At 40.9% G+C, this 21,534-nt stretch overlaps 1 protein-coding gene across 1 annotated transcript in view; it reads left to right on the top strand.

The window, feature by feature from the left end:
- Grin2a (glutamate ionotropic receptor NMDA type subunit 2A) overlaps window positions 1–21,534 on the top strand; it is a 445,644-nt gene that overhangs the window by 299,318 nt on the left and 124,792 nt on the right. The gene's annotated exons all lie outside the window — the stretch shown is intronic.

Below are 21,534 nucleotides of genomic sequence, written 5' to 3'. Positions count from 1 at the left end.
CACACTATTTCACAAGGAGTGCAATAAAAGGTCAAGGCCCAGGACACGTCAGGTGAGTGGAGGCAGAGAAAGTGTACCGGCCAGAGGAGGAGCAGGGTCCCGTGATATGCTGTCTTCTGAACATGGATCATGGCTGTTACACACATGAAGGGGGGGGGGGGAGCAGGGTCCCGTGGCATGCTGTCTTCTGAACATGGATCATGTTGCCTCCGTGAACTCACAGCAGCCGTGGTCGCCTGCACAAGCTCTGTAGAAGATCAAGCCAGTTAAAGGTCCAGCATGGATGTGGGAGGGAATCTGAGGCCCTACACCTAGTTGAGGAGATCTTCGCATTGAGAGCTGCTGGGGAGGGGAGAGTCACTTTTCTTTTGGAATGTGGTCACTAGTAGCTTGCCCATGCTCCAGTGGACCCATGCATACATAGGCAGCATTAACTGGTCTTAGTGAGTTACAAATAAAAATAAAATTAAAAAAAGACCAAAGTATAAAATGGTATTGTTGACTAGTATTTGACAAATTATGCCTTATCTAAATGATATTGGCATCTTAAAATTTATCTTTGCTTTGCACATCAAATGGAAGAGTGAGAGGCCCGAGAGAGGAGGAAGGTCCAGGGCAGGGACCAGGAGAAAACACGATAAATAGGAGCAGAGCCTTCGCAGGCTCAGCGGCAGACCCTTAAAGGGTGACAAGGCAGCTACATTCACCAGCTAAAAATTATGTGTTCCTTCAAGAACATGTGCAAAATTCACTGAGGTAGACTGTATTTTGGAATACAAAATGAATCTCATATTTGGAAAAATGGAAATGGTACAGAATGAACCCTCTAATAACAGCAATATTCAAATAAAATTCAGTAGTAAAGATATATCCAGAAAATGCATGTTTGGAAATTATGACACACTTCTACTTAAATGTTAAGTCAAAGGAGAAATAAAAGAGATGTTAGAAAATATTTCGAACAGAATGGTAGTGAAAACACACGTATCAAAACTGGACGGGGAAAGCTGAGAATGTGTTAGGAGGGAAATTGATGGCTGCAATTCGTTATAATTCGAGGGAATGTGTGGAGCTGGGGTGATGGGTCAGCAGTTGAAAGTACTTGTTGCTCTTCCTGAGGACTGGAGTCCAGCACTCATGGTTGGTGGCTCGTACCTGTTTGCAGCTCCAGCTCCTGCCCATCTAGTGCCGTTCTACTGGCTTCCTTGTGTATCCACTCACACACGGCATACATTCACACAGACACAAATACATGCACATAAATAAAAATAAAATAGATCTTTTTAAAAAGCCAAATTGTAAAGTCCATAATTTTTCCTTGAAAATAGAGAGATCTGGTGACATAGCTCTATAATCTCATCACTGGAGACTGAGCCAGAAGACTTGCAAGTCACAACTGTATCCGACTGCACAGCGAGACCCTGACTTTGTCTCTCTGTCTCTTTCTCTATCTCACAGCACATGGAAAGCTAGAAAAAGAACCTGAATGACACAGAAGGAAAAATAATAGATACAAGATTAAAAGTCAACAATTTAGAACTCAACCTTTAGGAAAACATTAAGAAAGGGAAACACAAATAATCAATACTAAAACAGAAAGGTGACACCACTACAGACATTACTGGTTCAAAGTAATAAAGAAGAATATCACATAAAAGTCATGCCAACCAATTGGACATTTGTTAAATTGTTAGACTGGGAAACTACTTCAGAGAAACATGATTTTCCCGAACTGACATGGGAAGAAGTCATCTGAATAGTTTATATTTGCTAGGAAGTTGAATATATAACAGAAAAACTTCCCCTATTTTGGTGGGAAAAAGTAATTTATTTGCATTGCTCCCATTTTCTACTGTGGTGTTAGAACGACAGTCTTCATGTCCAAATGGCTTCACTGTGAATTCAATCAAATGTTTAAAAAATCAGTGAGAGCAATCAATGTACCCAGGTTTTCACCATCTTCCTAATCGCAGGCAGTAATGTTGCCTGAAAAGATAATACATCACAGAGAAGAGGCGTTTATTTTAGGATGCAATATTGGCTTCACATTCAAAAACTAAATTGATGTAATTTACTATATTAACTGAATAAAGGGGAAATTATATAGTTATTTCAACAGATGCAGAAAACACATTTGACAAAATTCACTATCCATCTTGATAAGAAGGCCAATTAATTCCTTAATCTGATGAGGGCTGTCTATGAGAATCCTATAGCTAGTATCTTTTTAAATATAATATTCTTTTCATTCCTTAAGAATTTTATACATGTATAGAGCGAACTTTGATTATATTCACCCCAACCCCTACAGATACTTCTAGGTCTCCCTACATGTCTCTGTCTCAACTTCATGTCCTGTTTTAAACTTTATTTATTTTTAATTTTAATCCTTATGGCCTATTGAACCCAGTTAGTGCTGCTCCTATACACATTCATGGGACTATACCCCCCAAGAAAACTGACTCTTTATCCCCCAGCAGGCATCAGTTACCAGTGACTCTTCAACTAGGTGTGGGTGCTCACTAGCCCCTCCCCCACCTATGATGGGCTGTTGACTGCCTTGACCTTGTGTAGGTCTTGTGCAGACAACCACAACTGCTATGAGATCATGAGGGCAGTAGCCATGTCATGTCCATCAGACAGTACAGTTAGTATCTTATTTAATGATGAAATAGTGAAAAGAGATCTGAAAATGCACAGTGAAGTGATATTGATGGATGATGAAAAGTTGTAAGACTTTCTAATAAACGGCATCATGTTAGCTCAAGAGTCATAAGGAACTAAAAATAAACCTGGACCATTTACTCACACTATGTACAGAAACTACTTGAAGCAAATTGTAGACTTATGTCGAAACTAAAATCAAAAAGTTTCTAGAAGGTGATGAAGGAGAATTTGGAAGGCCCAAGGAGACCTCAGATTTCTTTTCTTCCTTTTATTTTTGAGATTATAATATAATTACACCATTTCTCCCTTTCCTTATTCCATCCAAACCCTCCTATATATATTTCCTAGCTCTCTTCATGGCCTCTTTTTTATTAATTATTACATGCATATAATAATATATATCCTTAAATATAACTGACTCAATCTGACAACAGATTTCTTAAACATCCAGTAAGCATAAAAATTGCAATCTTTCAAAATAAAAAAAACATTTTGCTTATATAAAGCATTTTAGAAATGAAAAAGACAAAATACAAATTGGAAGAGATAATATATGTATGTTGTGAAGAATACATATTTAGGATATGTAAACAACTTACAAATAAATAATAAAAACGATCAACAGTATTAATAAAAATAGAAATTGTCTTAGATACTTCATAAAAGATACTATTCAAATGTTGATACATTCAAGGAAATGATTAATATCACTGTTCTTGAAGGGAATATAAATATTTATACGTGTGTGTTGTGCTGAGGATTGAACCAGTTAGTTTCACATGCTAGGCAAGTTCTCTACCCCTGATTATATCCCCATCATAGGGTCAGGCAAATTAAAATAATTCATACGATTCAGGTTCATACTCACTTAGTGGGTATTAATATAAATATTGACAGTATTATTTTCTGGTGAGGACTTAGCGTCTCATACATTGCAGGTGAGAATCTAAATTACAACCAGAAAGGGAAATTGTTTGGCCTGGGTTTTATAAAGAGAAACATACATAATACACACAGACCCTCCCACCCAGGAGCACCATCCCTAGTTACATTGTTAAAGACATATATGTATACATCCAAACATACATGTGTATGATAATGTTAATGCAATTTTATTAATACAGCAAATATCAGAAATAATTCTAGTTATGTCTATAAGGAAGTGAATAAATAAAATATGCTAGATTCACAAAATTAACTGCTTCTCATTAATAGGAAGGAAGGAATTACTAATATGTGTATTGATGGGGATAACTAAAAAGCATTATGTTGAACCAAAGGAGATAGAAACTAAATATTGTAATGCATTATTCATTTTATATGAAGTTCAAAAAGAGGTAAAACTTTCTAACGAGGTTCGACAGTAGAACACTGTTTGCTGTCCTAGTGAAGGACTGTTGCTGAGAAAGAAGCTCAGAGAATTTTCTAGAGCGATGGCATGGGTTTTCATTCTTGAACATTTCTCAGAGTGCATCCAGCTATGGCAGCAGTTCTGCTCACTTATTGCATTTCTTTGTACCCAACTTTAAAAATTAAGTTCTATAGCTTGTAATACTCAGCACAATTAACCAATAGATTTTGCTGAGGACTCATATGTATGACCCCTCCAGGTACTGACATTATCTAGAATAGCAATATTCATCATTTAATGATCATTGATTTGCTCTGTTCATCCTCTTGATGATTTACCAAACATATGACTGAAAACGCTGTGTATTAATTTAACAATTGAATACATGCCTCCATTGTGCCTGGCACTGTTTTATCTTTGGACTCTATCACTAAGTAAGAGGATAATTTCTATACTCAAGGCAGGTGATTGAAGAGTGGAGATGTGGATGAGATGGGAGTCTTCATGTTTCTGTTATGCCTGCAGGGAATAAAACATTATCTTCTGGTTTACCATGCCTGGGCTTTCTCTCCTCTTTCTTCTGATAAACTCTGTCACTCACTGTGTTCAGTGTTTTATGACTCCATCCGTGTATGGTGTTCCTAAGACATCTGCGACTTTGAACATTCTGTTTCTTTGTCTTTTGTGTATCTCTTATTTTATTAATCCCCCATTTCCCAGGGTTTCCTTCCACGGACACCTGCAAAACCAAGATAGGAAGGTTTGTTTTGTGATCCTAACAAGAGGTAGAGAATGTGTGTGTTGTTGAGTAGGGAAGTTGTTGGCATAATCTAGAGGTCACCTTTGAGCTGCAAAATTATTCTTGTTGGTTGAGCTTGATAGTCCAGACTTGGGCTTGGCCTACAACTGTGAAATTTCTCTGCTGCCTTTGGATTGGGCTCATATGCCAAGGAGCCAGCTTACAAGCAGGTCGCTGCAATACAGGCGATAACATTGAATGAAAGAAAGATGCCTTTGACATTCTCCACTTCCAGATACAAGAATGCTTTTGAATACTTTGTGTAGCCTCACATTCCTGTTGAGATACAGCAAGTGCCCCAAATGCAGCTCTGGGAGTTGCTGCCCAGCTGAGTTTACCATGTCCAGATAGTTCCTGTCAGTGCTCTATTCTCCTGGCACATAGGGATCCAGAGCTTCAGAATAACTCCCTGTGCTTCTGTCTCTAAGACAAGGAAGCCAGTGGAGCAGGAAAACACCAGACATGCTTTCCCTGAGCTTCCCAGAGCACCGTGATGGTACAGCAGGTCAGCAGAGGGGCAGGGCTGCCGGGAGGAATTGGAATTCTGGAACACAGAGGCATGTTCTTTTCATCTGAGGATCACCCAGTGGCGTTACTGCAAGCAGTGCATGAAATGAGGGCTTTATGAAAAACATTAAGGGCTCTCAGAGGGGTGCTGGTGTTTGCTGGGCCTTTGTGTGTGGCTGGCATGGATTCTCCTAAGTCCATACACCTCTCTAGAACCCAGAGCTAAGCAACCTTTCTCTTGCAAATCAGAATTTCTGGGTCACTGTCTCTATTTTTTTTCTGCTCATCATGGAACTTGGTGGGTCCAGGGTTTCGAGAGATGTTTGAAAGTAATACCTCACATGAGATCTAATGAACAATTAGTCCAGGGCAACCAACATCCCATGTCCATTAAATATGAGACTGCAGATATCCAGACTCATGTAGTTTACAAATGAGCCAACCTTAGTACAGTGCTGTCTATGGTGCTATCTGTATTCTACTGCTATAGTGTCAATCACAGAGAAGAGAGGAAGTGACCTTGACCTTGTCATCTGGGTCAGGTCATTCTGAGGATGGGAACTTTAGATTGGGCTTAGTGATAAATTGCATTTCATCAGGCTCAACCATTTTCTTATTAACAACTCCCAGGGCCTTCAGAACAATTTTATTAGCTACTTAAAGTTTTAATAGTTTTTAAGTGAAAAGATATATGTATGTAAACACATATACATGTGTACACACATACAGACTATTTTTATATTTTTAAATTAATAAATAAAACTGAGTCAATGGGTGGTGGTAAATGTGGTTTTTGTACTTATGTATGTTGCAGAAAGAGTGAGTCCAGGCTAGCGATGTATCCCAGGCTAGATAGAAAAGGAATGTGGATTGGAGGAGAGATTTAAAGAGATATTTAAAACATTTTGAAGCTTAAAATATCACATACAGATAGGACAAAAACCAACACAGGTTAAAGTGAAACAAAGATTTTATTCTTTTCAGAAGATTCAATGTAGCACCCGCGCTACTACCCATTCACCATGTCCGAGTAAGGGGCTGAGGATTAAAACAGAGACAAGACAGTGGGTCATTCATCTCAGTAGAATGCCGTTTATTGAAGGAGGGAGGAGGTCTTAAATACAGGCTTCCAGCACAGTGGGAGAACCCTGGAGGTCAGAACTTCGCTACAGATGTTTTACATTCTTTCATTCTAGTTGTTTACACCAATATGCAGGATACATAAACAAGGAACCTCCGGTAAACTGTTTAGGAGGTAGGAAACCCGCAGGGAATCAGCATAGGGAGGACATCTGGTCAAGATCAGCAAGCAAGACAACAGCTACCCAAGGAACAGGAGTCAGGGCCCAACAATTGAAAGATGAGATTTCTGAGAACACAGGGGACCCTCAAGGGGAGAAGACCCTCATTTTGATGGGGGAGACCCTCATTATTATGGGGGAGAATTTCATTGTGATGGGGGAGAATTTCATTATAACTGGGAAGAGCCTTTTTATGATGGGGGAGACCTTCATTATGACAGGGGAGACCCTCACTATGACAAGGGAGACCCTCATATTAACATAGGAGACCCTCATTGTGACAGAGTGATACTAATAAAAGGGAGAGACCCTCATTCTGAGTGACAGATATAACACAAATTTCTAAATGGTCTTATTAATAAAAAAACCCAGAGCCAGATATTGGGGTAAAAGTTAAAATATCAGAGAGGCAGAGAGCAAGCCACTAGATCACTCCTACGAAATCCTCCACCAAAAGAGAGTGGGCTCCTTTCACCCTGCCATATCACTTTCTCTCTCCGCCCAGCTCTATCATTTCCTGTCTGTCTGTACAGACCTCCAGACCTTAGTTCCTCCTTCTCATTTTCAGGCAAGCTTTATTTGTTAGAGCACAAATAAAATATCACCACTGTTAGTGGAGAACCTCACTAATTCTTCCTAAAGTAAAGTTCCCATTGTCCTTGACCTGATAGATCTGATTTTTCTCCCATTCTTATGACTCTCATTTCTAACCTTAGTTTTGGTTGTCTTGTGCAGAGACACTTCCATATCCTTCCCTTCTGCATAGCTCTGTCTCCTAGTCTACGGAGTTGCCACCAGAATACTCCTCAAATGCAGAGCCAAGGCCATCCTTGAAATGGGCTCGTTTGCTGAGCCTGCAAAGCTTTGTTCTTCTTCTCCCACTGCTCTGCAAGCCCTCAGTTTCAGCTGCTGTCTGCTTCTGCTAGACCCTCCGATAATCCTGTCCCAATGAGCATTCTTCCTTCTTTGTCAGGAATCCATCCCTTTTGCAGCAACCCTGCCTCTGGGTGGTTCAAGGTGGGTTGGGTCCTTTGCACTGTCTGCAGACCCACGTGCCAACTCTTAAGAGGATCAGCAGTGTGCTCTGCAATTGCTTGGGAGCACATTCATCTCTTCTTAGACTAGAAGCCCACCCAGGGAAAGATCTGTTCAGCTCATCTGTTTTTTCAGCTCCATCGGAAGGATTTGTACACGGGCACAGATGGGCCCCTCTAAATCTGTTAGTCGTGATGACTTCACTTTCCATTTGTTAAGAGCTATTCTGTACCAAGAACTAGACTGAGAATTTTACATTCATAATCTCATGTAAGTGTTTCCAAAAATCCATCCAAAGTAGGTTTTTCAATTCTTATTTCAGACATGTAAATTCAGGATCAGAGAGGCTAGTGACCTGATGAAAATCTTCCAGGTAGGGTTTGACAAAACCAGAATGTAGGTCTGGTTGATCTGAAAGCTGTGCTCCCCAACACTGCGTCATGCCTAATAATGGGCAGAGGGATATTTAGAGGAGAAGGGCAGAGAGCTTGACCTCCCACACTCATGCTCATTTTTCTCACTGGATGCAGAAGATTCTACTAAAGTCAGCTAATTGGAGTGTGAGATATAAATATTTATTACGTCTCACAACCGTGTATCTTTCAATTTGGGTCATTAAGGAAGGGGTTGTACCCTGTCTTGTACGTCTTACACAGAATAAAATCGGGGCCACTTGAAGGATTTCTGGTATTGGCAGAGAATTTAACGCTACATTCATTTATTTATTGCATGTTTGTTGGGGTAAGGATGTCAGAGAACAGTTTATATGAGTTGGTTCTCTCCTTCTACAGCACTGGACCCAGGGATAGAACTCAGGTCATCTGGCTTGGGAACAGGTGCTTTTACCCAGTGAGCAATCACTCCACCCCTAGATGGGGATTTTGTTAAAGAAAGAAACAAGCTAAGCTTGCTTTGAGTCTACGGCTGATTGTAGTGTGCTGATGTGTGATTGCATGAGGCATGATGATGTACACAGTGTATATATTGTTTTAATGGCTTTTTTGTGGTATGGAGGATTGAATCTAAGTCCTCACCCATGGTAGGCAAGTGCTATAGTACTGAATCATATTCCCAGCCCAAACTTTGTTTATTTTGAAATAAGGCCTCATATACTCTAGGATGACCTCACACTCAAAATGCAGCTGGGATTCAAGAACCACCCATGATGCCTGGTCAAACATGATAGTGTTATTTCCTTTTTTTCAGTACTGGGGATTAAGCCTAAGGCCTTGCATGTGCCTATCAAGCACTCTACCAACTGAATCACATCTCCAGCTCTTTAAATTTTAATTGCTACATAATAATTGTATGCATATATGCAATGCAGAGTGATATTTCAATACACATATACCATGTGTAATGATCTAATCAGGTAATTAACAAATCCATTCATCATTTCTTTACATTTCAAAAATTCCAAATCCTCTCCACTAGCTATTTTGAAATATACAGTTAATTATTGTCAGTCATAATTACCCTACAGTACTACAGCATAGTAGACATTTTCTTTCTATCACAACCGTACTCCTGGACCCATTGTAGATCTACTCTCTACTCCTTTATCCATCCTTTTCAGTTTAAGAGACTGTGTGTCCATTCGATCGCTGTGTGTACACTCCCCTTTCCATCATCATTTCCCATCTCCACTATTATGTTCATTCTAGGATGGTTCAGGGTATCATAGAACTCATGAGAATGTGTGTGTGTGTGTGTTCAATATTTCACAAGAAGAGCCATCTTGCCCAAGAACTAAAATATTTGTATAAACAGTGTACTTGGCTTACACACACAAATATTCCTATGAATATTTTAAAAATAAAGCATGAAGGAAAGTCGTAGTTGTGAGGATGTCAGTAAATGACAGTGGGTAGAACAATCACATGAATTGTGCTTATGTCAACAACAGCAGCTTGTAGGTCAAACCATGCATTCTGATTACAGTCAGCACTAAAGGCGTTCTGTTTGTGTTTGTATTTTCCATCTTTTTTTTTAAAACTATCCCATCTTTGGTATCCAAATACCGATGCACAGCACACACTCAGGATGGAGAGGAGACTGAATGGGACTCACACCCAGGAATATCCTCAATGAGGAGGGGGTCACAGTCATCATTTTTTTTTATGAGTGCAGTTTCTTGGGCTGTTTTAGAACTAGCTGAGGAGAGAGGTAAAGGCATTAGTTGGGCTGCCAACCATGTCCAAATCCGCATCTGCAGCTTTCATTTGCTTCCCTAGGGATTCCAATGGTCGTGAAAGGTGAGGAGCCACTTCTAGGGACATGCATGGGCCCCCATGATTCCAAGATCAGAGCTCTTGTCAAGAACCCTTGCTTCTTGGCCTTTGTCTCTTTTTCTGCTCTGGAAGATTCTGCTTAGCTGAAATGCTTAGCCCAAATGTGGGAAAAGAAGGAAGGAAAGAAATTAGAATCTTGTTGAGTCTTTCTGTGTGTGGAGGGTACATGTGCAGGAGTGGGCACACATGCATGTGTGTGTATGCTTATTGAGGCCGGAGGTCAGCCTTGGGTGCTGTTTGTCAGGCACCACCCACCTTGTTTTATGGGACAGAATGTCTCACTAGCCTGGAGCTCACCAAATAAGCTAGCCTGGCTGGCCTGCAAGACTCAGAGACCCATCTTCGTTTGCCCACTGAATTACAAGGAGGCACCAATGACCCCAGCTTTTGTTGCATTTTGAATACACTCTGAGAAATTAGACAGTTACTAGCAAGATCAAATGAAGTGCTAGATATGGCTGTGATTGAGAACCTACATTGTCCTCAATGCATAATAAATGTGAACTTATCGAATAATCATCCCAGTTAAATCTTCCCACATAACCAGGAGTAACTGAATTGGGGATACTTAACCCTCATCTATTCACATTCATTTTATCAAGGATTTTTTTTCTTGAACACCAGCTGTATGCACATCTTTGTTAAGAGTTGAAAAATAGATAAAACATCTGCTCTTTAAGAGACTCAGAGTCTAACAGGGCACTGGGGTGTGCTCAGAACTTCAGCAGAACATGAGGTATGCTGCAGATGTTGAGAAGTGAGTCTAGCATGTCAGAAAAGACATATGAGGCAGAAAAAATAAGAGCATCTATTGAAAATGCTTCTTATTTGGTCAGAGTCTCAGGGAATAAGCACGATATGGACTTCAGGAGCTAATGGAGAGCCATGCACACAAGCTGAAACACCTCAAACCAAGATTTGGAGGCAAACACATTCAGGTTCTATTTGGGCGTGACTGGTGGATGTTAAACAGGGATTGTGACAGAGAATTCTAAGAATGACTCAATAGCATTCACCCTTAAACAGAAATGATAGTTTACATGAATCTTGGAGCAATTTTCTAAAGAGCCGTGTAAAGAAAATGGAGTTGTGAAGAGTGATCACAGTATAGGTCTGAGTTAGCTATTTACTCCTCCTAGAGTTCATGGTTTTGATGAGCCATTGCTCTTGTGGTTACGTAGTGTTACATGGCAAGAAGGTATTTGTTGTCTGATACTGAGTTTCCCCAGAAAGGAGAGGGGCTTCCAAGCTACTATCATGAGATGGGTTTTTCTGTTTTTCAGATTTAAGGACACAAGTGGGTCTTAGTAAGTTTTCTTCTTGTTGCTCTGATAAAACACCTTCAACTAGACAATGGTGCTACTCATCTTTGGGGGGGTTGTCTTTCCTCCAAAGACAATCAAAATAATTCCTTACAGGCATACCTAAAGTCCCCTTTCCTAAGTGATTCTAGCTCCTGTTAAGTTGACAACATAACCATCACAAGGGCACTGTGTAAGTGGAAAGCAGGAGCTCTGTCAGTCCTTACTACTATGCAGAAAAAAGTAGGACATGAGTCCTCTGACCTCAAAGACCTGAATTTAACCAACACTCTCTGAGAGTTCAGCAGTGCATCCTCTCAGATGATCCAGAATGCAGTTTTGTGGTGCCCTGAGAACCAAGCTGAGCCCTCCTGGACTTCAGACTTACAATGCTGTCAATAGTAAATGGGTGTTGTTACAGATGGCTATATTCAGGGGTTTATTGTACAACAATAGAAAAATACAAACTTTTTAAAAGAATTTAAGACTGTGGTCACTGTAATACGAATTATAGAATATAAGACTTTATGTATTGACCCATGAAGGCACTGTTGAAGATCATGAGGTAAGAGTACTGTATGCAAATAAAAGGAAGAACTAATCTTTATTTAGCCCTTATGGTGTGCTACGGAAGGTGTTGGGCATTGGTCTAACTCTCACATCAGCACTGAGAGGCCATGGCTTTTCTTTTCAGCAGAAGGAAAGAGGCCAGGAGAAATGCTTCAGCTTGCATGCAGAGCTGGTGAGCTGCAAAGTGTGGACATTTCACCCAACAGCCAGTACTCACAGACATAAATTGGGATGCTTCTCATATAAAAGTGGTAGTTGGCATGACTCTTCGAGAAGTTTCCTAAAGAGCTATTTAAGGAAAATGGAGTTGTGAAGAACCAATGCTCTGAAAGATGCAGAGTAGGGAGGAAGTGGGTAGTTGGGTTTTTACAATGTTATTTTAGGTATAGGTCTGAGTTAGTTACTCACAGATTGGGCAGTTCTAGAGCAAATTTGTTGCATCTGTATGATACTGATCATCTCTCCTCCTTTATTCTCCTCCCTCTCCTCTTTTCCCCAAATCCACATTTAAAGTCAAGTGCGCTTTTTGTAAAATGAGTTTGGTAATATCACCAACCTTAGCAAAGTCTTATGGAATTTAATTTGTTTCCTTATATAATGATCATTAAGTTTCTCAAATGATGTGAACCAGAGAGGGAAAGTTAAGTCATTACAAAGGACTTAAAATTATCATCTGTCTTCCCCAGAGTCACGCACAGGAACTATTTTGAATACCCACATAGTCCAATATGTCAGGTCACCGGAGGGAAGGTACAGTGGATCTCTGTAAATTAACTTGTCCAGCTGGGATACAGAATGCCATCTCCTAATGGTATATATGTTCCGGTTTTACACAAGTTGTTCTATTTTCTTTCTTTATGCAGTGCTTAAATTTTTTGTAATTATAGTTTTAACCCACCTCAAACTGATGTTGAACCAGTGGTATCCTACAAGGCAACATTCTGCTAAAATTTTTCTAGATTCCAAAAGCAGCAACAAAATGCAGTTTACAGAAAAGGTATCTCTGTGGGAACATGCATTGATAGGGTTGTTAATGATAAAGATAGGTGATAATGGTAGGGTAGCTATGTGATGCTGATAACGAATGATGGCGGTGATGTCTACTGCTAAAACGGTGATGGTGATAATGTGTGTTGATGATGACCGATGTGGGAATATTTTTTTTTATTTTTATTTGTTCTTTAAGGATTAATATAATATCTTTTGATCATATTTAACTGTTGGATATGTGGCCTTCCACTGGAACACAATCAAGCAACCGTGGACATACTTTTAAAGAAAACACATTCTTCATCTTCCAGTATCTATCAATTACCAATAGCTTCTTGGCTAGGGGTGGGACTTGGTGCCACCTCCCCTCTCCATGCTGGGATTTTGTCCGGCTTGAGCTGGCACAGTGACCGTGCATTCTGTCATAATCACTGTGTGTCCACATGTGCAATGGCCCTTTTGTGTCCCGAGAACGCTGCTGCCTTGTCGTCACTTGCTCCCTCTTGCTTTTACAATCCTTCTGCCCCTTTCTGCTGTGATCCTTAGCCTTGGGAGGAGGGGGTGGAATAGAGATGGCCCGTTTAGGCCTGAGCATTCTACACTCTCCGATTCTCTGAACCTTGACCTGTTGTGGATCTGTGTTAATCACAATCTACTGCAAAACAAAAATAAAAACAAAATCCTTTTCCAATTAGGATTGAGAGATGTACTAACTTATGGGTATAAAGATAAGTCATTTGAGTTTGTTTAATTCTGCATCCATTTAGCAGAATAATAACAGTAAGTTCTCCTTTAACACTAAATAAAAACCTTTTTAAAAAGTCATATGGAAATCTATTACTGTAGAAACTTTCTAAAAATGTATATGTAGATACATAAAAAAGAGTTTAAATGGAATTAACTTTTAATGGGGGCAACAATGCCCTTACTAGACATCATAGGCTAACAAAGAAGTCCAATGCTGGAAATGGAGTTGTTGACCACTGAGATCCCATAGATACTTAAACATTACAAGTTATTGTCATTGATCTTTTTTATCTACCAGAACTTGACAGTAAAACTCTATTGCTGAAGACACCACATACTTGAGTAAGAAAACATGGAGAAATCAAGTTTATTATCACCTGAAATGTTCTTCACTATTGGCTAGCTTTCATAGTGCTGGAAGGTGCTGTGCACACTACTGGAGGAGAAAAGTTACCATCCATCTCGTTAAGCTCTGAATCTATAGGAATGACCAACTTGACAAGGCACACCCACTGGTGCAACAGTGGCATGGACATCAGACAAGTAACCAACAATTTTCTGATTGGATTCAACGCCTACTGCACAAGATGCAACCTGCTCCTGGAGTCTTCATCAGGGTCAAGAGCATGTGGCTTCACAGGCCACAGACCATAAAAGAGAGCCTACCACCATTGATCTTGATGGCAACAGCCACCATTAGTTGAGCTCTGTAATGTACCATGCACAATGATGTATTCTTACTCTAATGTCTTGTTTTGATCTTAGAATGTTCTCTTCATTTTCACATCTCTGAAAGTCACATGATGACAATACTCTTCGACAGAGTTTTTTGAATAGTATATTAAATGCTTAGAAAACTGACTGGAAGATGGACACCACAGGCTAACAAGGAAAAAGGTTCATGGAGAATGTTCACTAACTGCCAGTTCCAATCATAAGTCCTTCTTTTCTAACAGTATAAGAAGGAAAATGGAAAGTACGTGAGTAGACAATTTGTCCAAGGTCACAGAATGGTAAGGGCAAACTTGGATCCGATACCTTGGTACAATCATAGTGTCATGGCAGTGCTCATGTCTACTCAACTCAGAAACAGTCTGAGGGTGATGGAGGCACAATCATGCTGACAGAAAGTACAAATGCGAGACAAAAGCTGCTCCCTGCATAGTCTGCCACTGCCATCAATTATGAAAATGAGTGAATAAGATTATTTAAATGACCCCAGATGAGTAAATTATTCAAAGAGCCTCTCAGTCAGAAGTATTTCCAGAAACTTCTGAACAGACAAATGAAAACCATTTAGATTTTCTGACAGGGTCATCAACTCATCTCTGTTAAGGAAGATTCCAAAGAACTAAGTGTCTCTGGGCAGGGGGAGAGGAGAGACTGATGGGGGCTGGAGAATGGGAAAGGAGGAATAAGGAAGAGGAAGAGGAAGAGGAAGAGACAGAGACTGTCAAAGTCATATTTCCATCATCATAGATGTGCTAGTTGGTTTTTGTGAACATGACACAGAGTAGAATCACCTGGGAAGAGGGAATGTCAGCTGAGGATTGCCTCTGTCACATTGTCCTGTGGGCATGTCTGTGGGGACATTTTCTTTATGAACAATTGATTCAGGATGGCACAGCCCATTGTGAGCAGTGCTATTCCAAGGTGTGTGGGCATGGGTTGTATAAGAAACCAAGTCGAACAAGCCAATAAGCAGTATTCCTCTGAGGTCTCTGTTTCAGCTCTTGCCTCCATGTTCCTACCTTACCTTCTCTCAATGATGGTCTATAACCTACAAGCTAAAATAAACCTTTTTTTCCCCAAGTTGTTTTGGGTCAATGTTCTATCTCAGTAACAACTTATGAAGAGGAAAGGCTTGTATTGGCTCAGCTTTGGAGGTTTCAGTTCATTCTTGACTGATTCTTGCAGTGGGTCAAGGTGGGAGGATGTGGAGGAACAAAATTACTCTCTTCATAGTTAGGGAGTAAAAATAGAATGAGGAAAGGGACTGGGAACCATCATTTCTATCAAGAGCACTCTCACAATGACCTTCAGATTTCCCACTAGGCTCCTCCTCTGAAAAGTCTTAACACTTCAAAGTAATGTCACCTAGAGGACCAAACCTGTAACACATCAACCTTTGGGAGACATTCTTTATCTCAACTACAGAAGAAAGGAAGGGGAAAGGAAGAAGGAAGGAGAAAGGGAGAGGAGAAAGAACAAGAGTGGGAGGGTAAGGAGAAAGGAGAGAAAACAGTCAGTGGGCCTTTAAAGTTTTTTCTGTGTTCTCTGGGATGGTACATTCTTGCAAGAGCTTAGACTGCTACCAGGGGCTCTGGGTAAGTGAGGAGATGGAGGAGGCAGAGTCTAGATTCAAGCAGAAGTGGTAGAACTCTAGCTGCTCTCTCTCTCTCTCTCTCTCTCTCTCTCTCTCTCTCTCTCTCTCTCTCTCCCTCCCTCCCCCCTCCCTCCCTCCCTCCCTCCCTCTCAAGTTTCAAGTGAGCTGTCATTCTGAGAAAATGCAATATTTTTCTTGATTATATTTCTAAAAGAAGTTTGAAAGTGAGTTGAGTCTCAGCTTGGATTTAATGATCCTGGTCCTCAGAACATAACACAAGCACATAGGAAGGCTGCGCTGAGCATGGAGTCCACAGCAAACCTTAAATACGGGCTTTCACATTTATGACTCCACTTAGCTGCATGTTGGGAAGTAGGTGGCAGTCTCTGACTATATTTAAGTAGTGCCAACTTGAAGATACCAATGACATTTTGTACAAACTGCTGAGGAAGTATTCAAATTCAGATCTTGTGACTCTCCGAATTCACAGCTATCAGAGGTACCGCAGAGCCAGAGATCACTGAACTGCAGACACGGAGGCCTTTTGTCGCCAGAGATCACTGAACTGCAGACACGGAGGCCTTTTGTCGCCTACTTCATTTTCTTTTTCTTTTCTCTGTCCCCTTGGGACAGGGTTTCTGTGCATAGCCCTGCCTGTTCTAGAACTCGCTCTGGAGACCAGGATGGCTTTGAGCTCATAGATCCTCCTGCCTCTGCCTCTGGAGTGCTGGGGTTAAAGGCGCCACCACTGCCCTGCCCTACTTCATTTTCTAGCTCACCTGGGTAGCAATATCTTTATTTTCCCATCCCACCCACAGGCACCAAGACCCACTGCTGGCTTCCTGGAGATGTTTACCATGTTCTTACCACAGCCCTGTCAGTCTGTGATTTGCCACTTGTGTGCTGGCAGTGGAACAGGAAGGACATTTGTCCCCTAGGAAAGAGACAGAACAGTGAGGTACTCCACCCTGGCATTCTGCTCCTGGCTGCAAGTGACTGACAGTGGGACCTGGATTATGTGGGGCTGCAGTTGGGTTTTCTCAACTGAGGTTCTTGCAACTAACCTACCTCCACCCTCCTCCCTGGATCATGACCCAGCTTAGACCAACAGGAGAGGCAGAAACAGAGAGATGGAATACTCCAGTGTTAATTAATTGGGAGCTTAATGTGTACCTTTTAGACTCTGCAGGCAAGAGTTATGGATACCCCAGAACTTCCCTCAGAAATTCGTTAGTATACAGTTATTATGCAGATATTTCTTGATAGCATTTTGTTCAATCGTATTGTCATGCACTTTGGCCAGATTTATTCCCAATACCCTCTCCTTTCCCACTTCCTCCTCTTCTCTCATTCCCTTCTCAAATAGTCTCCCCTCAGTTTTCATGGTGTGTGTGTATGACACATAATAGTTCTATTTTCATGCCATAGATGTGCGGTAAGGTATGTGTATATATGTACATATATGTATATATCTTGAATAATTCCCTGTATTTTATAAAACAATAATAATGCTAATCATTTTGCTTCAATTATGGCCTTTATATTAATTACATTGATTACTTTTTAATAGTCAAGATAATTAGTATCACCCTTTCCTCCCATGACAGTGACATATAAGAAACTGAGGATTTAGGTGACAAATGACAAGATGACAGAGCCTAGATTACAGCTCAGCTCTGTCAGATTCCCAAGTTCATTTCATTTCCATGTCATGGTAGAAATGTGCTTTCTTTGCATGTAGGCAGTGAAAGTAGCCAGAGGTTCACCATGGAAGCCCATTTTGGGAGTCCTTGTCCCTGTGCAGAGGACTGGCTCCAATGTTTTCAAAGAGAGCTATTATAGGCACAAGGGCCCCTGCTGTGCTACAGGTCTCTTCTTTTCCTTCTGGATCTCAGTTCAGCATTCCCCCTGTGCCCCCCTCTGGCCTGTATGCAAATCAGTCTCCTAATCAGTTCTCCCTTCTTCCTGCAAAGCCAATCAGCTTCTGCAGTCTGACAATCTGAGGATGTAAATGAGTCCCCACCCCTGCAGAAACCACTTCTTCATTGCTTATGGCTCTGCCATCTGGTCTACCATCTACCCATTGTCTTTTGAAAACTGTTACAGAACTCATCATTGCCATATCCATAGCATCTTTAGAGTCCATATTGCTGCCATTTAAATTATAATCCTGCAAATTAGAAAGACTGAGGGAGACTAGAGAAGGAAAGAGCAGGGGCTGAACCATCTGGATTCTCTCCATGTGGGAAGAGCCTGTTGGAAGCACAGACAAATACCCACAGTGCAGAAGACACCAGTGAATCTACGCGTGTGCCCTCGGAAGGAGTCTTGAAAACCAATGGCCTCTCTCTTAGCAGTGTTTAACTTTGAAGTGGAGTCAGAACACCGATTCTTGGTGCTGGTTCCCTACCTCTGTGTGGGCCAGCAAGTTACAGCATGAGCAAAAGGGCCTGTGTCAGTTTTGACTGTCACATCCCAATGGCCACTGTCTGAAAACGGACACAAGGGTATTTCCCTGGTGATAACCCCAAGATTCACAGGTAGAGAAGTGTTCAAAGTTCTTCTGTCAATACTGCACATTTCATTTCACTTCACTTAGACCATTCAATATGGTCACTTGAATCCACACAGCAAGATTTGGGTTTCATTAGCAAAATAAAACCTAAGGCTATGCAGTCAGGAGTTTGCCATTTAACTAAGAACAGACGAGGTTTCGAGAGTATGGGTGTTGATTTCCATGGAGCGATGCTCTAACCTATGGGGATTAGAGTCAGAGACAAGCATGTAAAGTCTAAATTAACATCAAGAGAGAAGCACATAATTAAGTGTACAAATAAGATAAATGTTGTGGTCAGTGGAGATCAAGGATCGGTAACTTCCTGCTTCCTTGAGCTTGCCACTGGCCAATAGCTGAACCACTGGGGTGGGTGTTGAATAGTTTTTGGGGTAAGTTTGGCCGTGAGACTCATTTAGTTCTAATACCCTGGCCAACCTTGAAACATCATTATTCATATTTCTCAGACCTCAGTAGAATGGAGTTAATGATAATGCCCTTTCTGTCCGCAATGTGTCTGAGAGTTATTAAAGCCATCATTCATCAAATGCTTCCTGTAAGTCTGAGAGGACTTTAGATATGTGGCCTTTCATGCGTGTGTATATGGTGTGTGTGTGTGTGTGTGTGTGTGTGTGTGTGTGTGTGTGTGTGTGAATCTGTGTAACTCAGAGGTTCCCATCAGGTGTTTTCCTCTGCTTCTTCCCACTTATTTTTGAGGTAGAATGTTTCACTGAGTCTGCAGCTCACTGTTTTAACTAGCCTGGCTAATAGACACCAGGGATCCTCTTGTCTGCTTCTGTCTTCAGCACTGTGGTGACACACATGTGCTGTTATACCTGGCCTTGTGTGGGTATTGGGGGTCTGAATTCACGTCCTTAATACTTGTTCAGCAAGCACTTTGCCCCCTGATCCACCTCTAGTTCTCATAACCCCTTTTATTTACAAAAAACTTTATGATATTAGTATTGTTAAGATGCTTATTTTGTAAATGAGAAAACAAAGGGGAAAAGAAGAGTCAACTTCCAACAGCCTGAGCTAGATTATGACTTAATTTGTTGGCTTCCAAAGCCCATGCTTTGACCACTTTGTTGTGTTCCTGCTTCAAATTCTACAGTGCAGTTGATATCACCCAGTGCTGTAAGAGGTAGAGAATTCAAATAAGATTCACACTTTAGTTTTTCTATGTCTTTCCTAACCATGAAAACAAAATGATCATAGTTTCCAAGCTCTAGAAGGTCTTTAGCTAAGCACATTGAGCTTTCCCCCTCACATTCATAATGCTAAGCAGTAGATATAGTTTATTTTACAGATGGGAGAAGTGAAGGCCAGAGATGTGAATTAATTGAACATCATCACTCAGCCATTTTTGAAATTGTGAGAGTTATAGGTAATTTATGCCAAATACATAGTAGGGAGCATAGGACCTGGTAGAAAGGGCTTAGCAAATGGGAGCTATAGCACATTCAGAGTGTAATCTAGATTTTTTAATGACACTTATTTGGGTTATTTTCTCTTGCTTTTTGCATTTTGAGTGGATTTCTGAGAACTACTAACAATGCTCTCTTTCTCTCAGGAGCTGGTTTAGACTCTAAAGATCATCATCCTCAGGAACCATTGGCCATTTGCACAGCCCACACAATAGGGTAATAGTGAAGTACACACAGTTAAGCAAATGTTGGCCGGAACACTATCTCTTCTCAGTCAAGTTACTTGAATGAACACTGTTTCACCCCTCTTAACAATGGTAGCAATTTCTCTTTCCTCTTTATGTGACTGTCATGAATGATAAATAAAATGCTCTATTAACAGTAACTTGCAATTCATAGAGAACCTTATAAATTCAGGCGTCTTTGGTGTTATCATCCCTACAATAATACAGCTTTCTGACTAGGATGTTTCCTCCAATGTGCCTGTTTTCTGAGGTTTCTTTTTGTCTGTTTCTATTCATCTTTTCCCAGTACAGCTTCTTGGCCAATCAAACAGTAACAAGCTAATGCATACGGATCCAAGAAAGTTTGAGTTACATTTATAGTTATGAAATTAATGACACACATTAATAGTGCAAAACTTCCAGCCAGAAAAAGGAGAATGAAATAATTTCCAGGCCTTTGGGTTTATTGGAGAACTATGGTAATGGCAGGCTGCTTTTGGCAGGACCTTCTCTGTGCACAGAATTATATTAATAGACAATATGAGTTCTATTTAAAATCGTCAGCAGTTAAGTGCAAAGCAGATCTGTCTCCCATTACAGAGGAGAGAAGTGAATGCCTGTGTCCTTTTGGTAGACAAGCCGTGGGACTGGGTTTCTAGTCAGTGTCTTGCTTTATAAGCTCTGGAGTCATGTCATGTCTGTAGGAGGATATGCACATTGGAGGTGGAAAGGAACATTCACTGAAGGCTTTCTAAGTGCTGGGTGTCTTGTCCAATGGTTCATTTGTGTGAATTAATAGAATCACTCCAAGATCCCTTAATAATATGAACCAGGTCACACTGATTGGACAGTGACCAGGTACATGAAAGAGACCGGAACCAGTCTTGAATTGTTTTATTTCTTTGTTTTGTTTAATTCTCATAAGAATTATACAGTATGATGACTCCTCTTATGCCCAATTCACAGATGAGGAAGTCAGTGTTCTAGAGGCGCCATTAAACAAGTTCACATAACAGAAAGCTCTGTAGCCCAGTGAAAGCCCATGCTCAGCTGACTCCCAACTCTGCGTTCTTTTTCACACCTAAGAGAACAACTGAAGCTGATGGTTGACTGCAGGGGGAGCCGTTAGGATGGTCCAATTGGTTTGGGTTGTTAATTAACTTATTTAATGAGCACTTAGAGCCCTGAGCTGGACACAAGAGACACAAAGGTAGGCAGAACCCAGTCCCTGAACTGCAAGAGTCCGCTAGAGCAACGGATGAACATTTGGATACTATAACTGATGAACAAGTAGAGAAAAGAGCACCTCCCCAATCCCAAGGAGCTGGAGACTCTTTTCCTTGGCCTTGGGGTCTGAATGACAGATAAGGGGTGCCTAGCAAATGGGGAGGCAGGGGATTTTCTGGACAGGGTGGGTAGTGTTAAAAGTGGTGACAGAGAGAAA

This window comes from Peromyscus californicus, unplaced genomic scaffold, assembly GCF_007827085.1.
Source record: "Peromyscus californicus insignis strain IS unplaced genomic scaffold, ASM782708v3 Scaffold_3__1_contigs__length_106647218, whole genome shotgun sequence".
Classification (NCBI taxonomy): Eukaryota; Metazoa; Chordata; class Mammalia; order Rodentia; family Cricetidae; genus Peromyscus; species Peromyscus californicus.
Note: the sequence above shows the minus strand (reverse complement) of the source record. Positions and strands in the feature narration are given on the sequence as shown.